Raw genomic sequence first — 7500 nt, 5'->3', positions numbered from 1 at the left:
GGATGAGCGTTATTAATAAATTCTAAAAATGAGGAACATTGCCAAGGATGTTGGAATAACGAAGTATCATCAACGTATCTACGATAAAAAGATCTTCTAAAATTAAAACTACAACCATTTAAAAACTTCGACTCCAAGTCTGGCATAAAAAAGTTAGCAAAGATAGGGCCTAAAGGAGACCCCATGCGACTCCATCGACCTGCGAATAGAGCCGATTGTTAAAACGAACATAGAATCTTGCACAGCAAGATCAAGTAATTGTTTAAAAGTAGCCCGGTTAAAAACCATAAAAAATAGTATCATCGTTGGAAAAATTTTTTTGTTTTAAAATAATGCAAATGGTTTCATTGAGTGGAACATTTGTGAAAAGAGATTCCACATCAAAAAAACTAGCCATAAATATCGTCTCATCCTGTCTAGAAATTATTGTTGAAATTCATATCCATTTTTAAGGAAAATTCACCGTTACAAAATTCGGATAAAAGTCCTGCCAGAAATTTGAGATGGAAAAAGATGGACTATTGTAAGCAGCCATGATTGGTCTTAGAGGTAGGTCGGTCAGGCTTGAAATTTTGCGGTAACCATAAAGAATGCTGAAAGAGGAGCCAGTCACAAACAGCTGTTGATAGGTAGTTTCATTTATTATACTATCATTTTTTATTTTTCTCAAGAATCTATTAATTTTATCCTCTCTTTTGTATATATCTAAAAAAGTAGGTTCACCGTGGAAACAAACTTGGAATTGTCGGAGAGATGTTTTTCCATTTTTTGTTTGGTATGTAATCAGTCTTATTCATAATAACTACCGCCCTTGCCCCTTATCTGTTTTACACAAAATTATGTTTTTCTTGTTCCTTTAACTTCAATAGTATTTTCAAATCTGACGATCTAAAAAATGGTGTCCAACTAGTTCTTAAATTCAATTTGCTCACAAAAACGTACTTGAATTTAAGAACTAGTTGGACACCATGTATGCTCCTGGAATCGCTGATCGGAATGCTGGAATATTCTTTGCATGCTGATATTTAGTACTTTCTCTCTCTCTCTCTCTTTCTGTATGTATAAATACTTTTTAAATTTTCAGTGACTTATCGAACTGTTTTTTGTTAAACATTTCAAATCAATTATTATTCACCCATCAGAAGCGATCGATGTACAGACTTATTTATGATTTATGAATGGGAAATTATTTATTGATGAATTCAGTCAGCGGAGCATGACATAATACACATGATAATTTATCTATAATTGCATTAGTTTGTCAATGCTTTTTCACTCTGAACAAAGATAAGATCTATAAAAAGAAGCCTACTTTTGGGGGTTTAATCGTCTTCTGAACAAACAGTTACACTAATCATCTAAAAGACTTAAAATGATTAATTATCTGTAAGAAATTTATAATAAGTATTGTATTGATTAAATAACTATTAGTTCCCTGAGTACATCCGCTTCTTCCATTAAAGTAGGCCCTGTAATACTGAATAACATGAATTGTACAAATGGACACTGATATATAATAATACCAATATATATTAAACTTAAACAAATGTAATGTTCAGTATTCAACGAGAGCTCTTTCTTTGTCCCTTAAGGCATAAAAGTGCTTTCGCTATGAAGCTCAAAGACAAATAGTTTGAATGATAATGTTCGTTATAACACAATAACTTTTTATGTAGAAATCTTTATATACATATTATTCTAATATTCTTTGACTGGACGTCAATTGCTTAGCGTCATTCGTGAATGTTTACTGTGCTTCCCAGAACTATAGTATTGTTTATATCAAGCTACTTTAAATTATTGATTCGTATGTAACAGAATTACATTTAATGGTAGTTTCAAAAATGGATATAAAGAAGAAAGTTATGATGTATATCATAACTTAAATTTACCTTTTGTGGTCAGAATTCATTCTGCAGAATGATACAGTTTTTGTAAACTAAATTTTATAGAAAAAATAGAGATGGGACAGTTTTATTTTAGAGCTTATGGAGGTTATATTGTAGATAAATGGCACTCCAAAATGAGCTGTGAATAGCAGATATTATTATTATTTTATATTATTTTTGGTAGAAGACCTCTTTTATGGCAAATGCTGGATAAAAAGGATGGCAGAATTAAGCGATTTGTTGATTTTATATATTGTTTTTTCTATTTCCTTACAATTCGCTTCTCAGGCTCAGCGATGTTTCTGAGTAACTGGCCAATATTCATATTGGGAATTTTCAAAAATTGTAAATGCTGAAGGTATCTTTTATTAGAACTGGATATTAGGTCCAGGTCAAGCAGGGGTCGTCGTCAGTGCCGGTATTATTCCGTAGGCGTAGTTCAGTTCGGGCTGGGGTCGTCTTTGGTTTAAGGGCTGGTATTGGTGCTGGTATAGCTGATATCACGTGACCTTCTCGTAGTTCATCTTCGGACGAGTCGGTTGAAGATGGGGGGGGGGCGGTAGCAAGAAAGTTTGCGGAACGGTATTTATAGCGGTTCGGACCTAGAGTTGCATTCTCATTGGTCGGGCCGGTCTCGGGCGAAGCCGTGGATCTCGCCTCGAAGGTCTTGGAGATTCTCTCGTGCGAGCGCCACAGTAGTGTGCCTGGGGATGAACGTCAGGAATTCCGTCTGTAGCAGGAATCGTATCATCCTGTTGGGGCTCCTGATTATCTGGCATCATCGGGGGGTCGCTCGCTGCTCTCCGGGCGGCGGGGGTGGGAAGGAGAAACGTTTCTTGAGTGATGTTTAAGTTTGGTTTCTCCTTACCTATATGGAGGACTTCTAGGAGGCGCAGACGTCGGGGATCCGTTGTTTGATCTATTATGGTGATAATGGGGGTATAATCATTTCTTTTTATCCGTTTGTTACGAGCAGTCCTGGCTGGTTGAATATGGCTCCTTCTTGGCGTGGCCGGAGATTCGCTTGGAGAAACGCATGGAGGGCATACCGACGTATTTGCCGAGGCATCCTCGGACGGGGTATGTGTTAACGGTAGACCACACTCGTCTTCTTAAAGGATCCCGCAGGGGCGCCGGAGGATTGTTTCTCATCACCAGGGCTGCTCGCCTTCTTCGTTTATAATATATCATCTTAATATTTCTGTCTGGGTCGGCGGGGCTGACGTTTTCCTCGATGATCTTTTTTGAGGGCTTGTTCGTCCTCCTTGTACCTCCGGTGGAAGTGCCCCTTGTAGAAAAGCTTGATGGGCTCTGCAACGTCGGGGCGGGGTTCCTGGTGGTACCAGGCTTCCATACTTTTCCTTATTGACACTCAACAGCAGACGATTTAAGTGTCCGTTTGTCGGCGAGGACCTGGGCGGCGCGCTCCAACTCACTGTGTGTATCATTCCAGGAGGAGCAGTGTGAGAGGGCCCTCCTGACGAAGGCGCTGATGGTGGAGCGCTTATACCTCTCAGGGCACTCGCTCTCACCGTTCATGCACATACCCAGGTTCGTCGGCTTCGTGTACAACCTTCGTGCTGAATTCGGAATCTCGCTGTTCGACAAGAACGTCAAGGAAGGGGTGGGAGCGGCGGTCTTTGCAATGTTCGATCGTGAACGTGAGGCAGCTGTGGTCGTGGAATGCACGTCGCAGCTGCTCTATCTCATCCTGGGAGTCGGGCGCAGACGAAGGTGTCATCAATGTAGCACACGTACATCCTCGGTTTGTTGGAATTCTGGAAGACCCTCTCTTCGACGGTACCCATATAGAAATTGGCGAAAAGGAGCCCCAAGGGGAGATCCCATCGCCACGCCGTCGATCTGGGTGTACATATAGCTGCGGTGATCAGCAAAAGGGGCCTTCTTAGTACAGATTTCCAGCAGGGCTCGAAGGGCATGCTCTGGGATGTTTAAGGATGGAGTGCCGGGGTCCCTGTAAACTCTGTCCCAAGGTCATTTGTATTGTCTCGTCTACGGGGACGTTGGTAAAGAGGGACTCTACATCCATCGAAGCGATGCATCCTCCGGGGGCGTTTTGCTCGTAGGGCTTCCAAGAACTCGGCCGACGACTTGAAGCTGTGCCTATCTGGACGTACGGGGTTAAGATGGTATTGAGTTTCTTGGCCAACAGGTACGTTCCACTTGCTCTCGTATACCCCCTCATTCATACCAATTCGTTTCAAATACTCTTTTCCCTTTTCCCTAACCTTGCTTTTTTAATCAAATTACATAAACCTTTATTACCCGGAAAGCAATTAGGGAGCCAACTTTTGGCAGAGGATCCTTTCTTTATTTTTTCAGGTTTATCTTATTTCAGTTGAAAAATTTTCAATGGAAGGTTTTTATCTTGTTTTTGGGATGTTAGAGTTCGAAGGGAAGTTTTCAAAGATTTTTCTCTGTCATGTGAGTCTGGATTTTGACTTTTTATTTTATAATGGGAACAAAAATGTCTTGATAATCATTAATGTCTCCTACCTCGCTATCATCCACAAACTCTCTCTCTCTCTCTCTCCTCCTCCAAACTAGGGAGAGCTGTGTCTATTCAAAACCCTCTCACTTCCTTTTCTTAAGTTTAAATATTCTTTTTAACTGAGCTTCATGTGTCTTATGGGGGATGGGAGAGTGAGTGGCCTATCAACACTTAGAATATTTGCCATTCTTTATATATCAAAGTTCAAGCTTATAATTAGCAAGATCAAAAGTGGTCCACAATTGACACCCACCCTCAAGGAAGCTCCTACCAAGAGGAAGCAATACTGTCATATTCCAGCACCCTCAGCGGATTAACTTAAATATTTAAATGAGATAAAAATGTAACATCTGCGAAATTAAGACAAATGAAAATTGATGACAAATGTGTCAAGGTCTCTGCTGTTTGGAGCTGCCAACATCTAGAAAAATTCTTCTTGAATTGACTGATGTGTTTTATATTTGCTACAGATATTATGGGACTATGTGGAGTCAGAGTTAGATTTAATTTAAGCCCTGCTTGAGGCGAGAAAGCTCCCTTGTCGAAATTCTGGTGAAAGTTTAAAGGCAATACGGAACCAAGAGTAGACTACTGGACCCTTCCATATCTATACTAAAGTCTTTGTGTTAGTTTTCTTTCTTTCTTTATTTATTTAAATCTTGAGCTGAAACCCTTACGGACAGGGTCAACAGACTATGATAAACTCAAGAGGACCCCAAGAGCGAAACCAGCAAGCAGAGAGAAACAGGTTATCAGAAAAGATGGTAATTAAGTTTTAATATGGTGAAATAGAAAATAAAAACGGTGCATGCACCTGATATTCAGGAGGCATCAGCAGAGAGCAGGAATGAATTTGCTCCTCCTTTAGATATTTGGAGATTAGAAATTCCATAACTGCAGTATACAAACTATTCTACGTTTTTTTTAGTTTGTAGCAGTATTAAACATGATATACAACACACTGCGGGAGATTGCATTTTGGCTTAAGCAAATAATCATATTCTCAAGAACTCGAGAGATAAAATATAAACTAAATATATACCGAATATCTGACCTGTCCTTTTACCTTGAACATGACAGCCCTTCAAAAAGGATCCCACCATGAGTACCGCACTGTTGAGGAAAAGGGTATGAAAATAATGAATTATTTCCTTGACTGGTTCAATGGAAGGCGAACTTGCTTTCTTGGCAGAGAATAAAGATGCTCTCCTACACACATAGACCTAATTACGTGACTCATTGAGGAGAGAAGAATAAGATGGAATTGGAGAAGCAGTGAGGTGCATGAGCAAAACCTGAAGAAGCAAAGGAATAAGAGGGAGATCAAAATAACAAGAATCTCATCAAGGTTAATATGAAATGGGGGACTGAGTAATTCATGACATCAAAGACTACTGGGGAGTGATACAGACAGACAGACCGACAAAGAGACAAACAAAATTAAGTATAAATAATTATAAATCATAGATTATATGATAAAGAAACCGAGACAGGAGAATAGTTCAAGACTGGAAGGGAATATATAATTTAGGACAATGGACAAGCACTTGGACCTGTAATGAGGTCATTCAGTGCTTAAAGGGAAATTGAGAGTTAAAAGGTGTGATTGGTGTAACAGGAGGTAAACCTGGCAGCAGCACTATGAAATAATTGTTAGAAGAGGGTGGAAAGTAAGATGAAAAATAAAAGAGAATATGATACATTTACCACGTGAGGTGCACTGACGCACCACCTGTCTACGGGGAGTAATAATTCAAGATTAATCTTAAACCCTTTTTTATAATGACATGAATAAATTCCGATTAAAAAGTTCAACGCAACGAAAACAGGTCTAAAGAGAAAACATGCAAAAGGGAGAAACGTACTTTTTTTTTCCCTTCCTTGAAAGCAAGAGTCAGAAAGGACTCATCCAGAGTTTTGGGAAATAATACTTCCGCCTAATCCCTGGCAAATCCCGAGGGTCTCGTGAATGGACCATAACGCTGTCGTCGTCAAGAAGAAAGTGGGGGAACTTAATTCTCTCGCTCGGATCTGTGCACCATCTGCTGGGGAATCTCGCGGGTAGGATAACAACGAATTCTTGGGAGGGGAGTTTAGCTTACTTGACGAAGCCTGAATATTGTTCGTCTGTGGATACAGTGCCCTCAATGAAATGCACACACACACACACATTAGGGAAATTTTACGAATTAAGAATCATTACTGAAGCATCCCTAGCACTTCAGCAATGAAAGGAAAGTGTTATTTCCTTCGACTTCCTCGGCAGTCAGTCATTTTAATGTTTTCTTTTGGGTAATTTCTGTGCTGGAGACTATAAAAAACACGGAGAGAGAGAGAGAGAGAGAGAGAGAGAGAGAGAGAGAGAGAGAGATATTTTCATACGTGCAGGAGAGAAATTCATGGGAAAGAATCAAGTACTTCTATCTATTAATAAATCGATTTCAAAAGCACTGAGTTTTTCTTTTAGGAATATAAAGATTAAGATTAAAAGAAAAAAAAGTAGATGTATTCACACTATATGATCAGTTTCTGTGGATGTTTTGGGCTCACCATAATTGATATTTAGGACTGGAGAAGAGTATAAAAGGCCAAACTCAGGTTAGTCTATCACATCTTTCCTGAACAAATGTCAATATTCACCTATATAATTGCAAAGCAGCAAATGTTTACAAATAAACATTTGAAAAACTTATTTCCATGCGATAATATTCGTCAAATCATAAGACAGCTGAAGCATTTTACAGCTGAGGAGTTACATACATGACAGGTTCTCAAATTTCATCTCTTGAGAAATATTCTGTTGAAGGGATTAATTTCATGCACTGCCTTTGGTCCTTTGATCAGGGAACTTTGAAGTTCTGAAAATATGGAAAATTTATTCTCTAGAATCTAGATCATTTTGAATCAGACGTACACTCTCATTAAATATCCTTAATTTCTTCTTATTTTCAGTTGTGACTATGAGTATTCCTTTTCTGGATTGTCTGTTAAAGCAGTGGTTCCCAAACTTGACCATACCAAGGACCACCAGGTATGATGAGTCCCCCCAGCCGAGGACCCCAGCCAATCAACAGTTACAATTACCATACCGGGACGCCC

This window comes from Macrobrachium nipponense, chromosome 1 (assembly GCF_015104395.2).
Source record: "Macrobrachium nipponense isolate FS-2020 chromosome 1, ASM1510439v2, whole genome shotgun sequence".
NCBI classification, from domain to species: domain Eukaryota; kingdom Metazoa; phylum Arthropoda; class Malacostraca; order Decapoda; family Palaemonidae; genus Macrobrachium; species Macrobrachium nipponense.
This window is presented reverse-complemented; position numbering follows the sequence as displayed.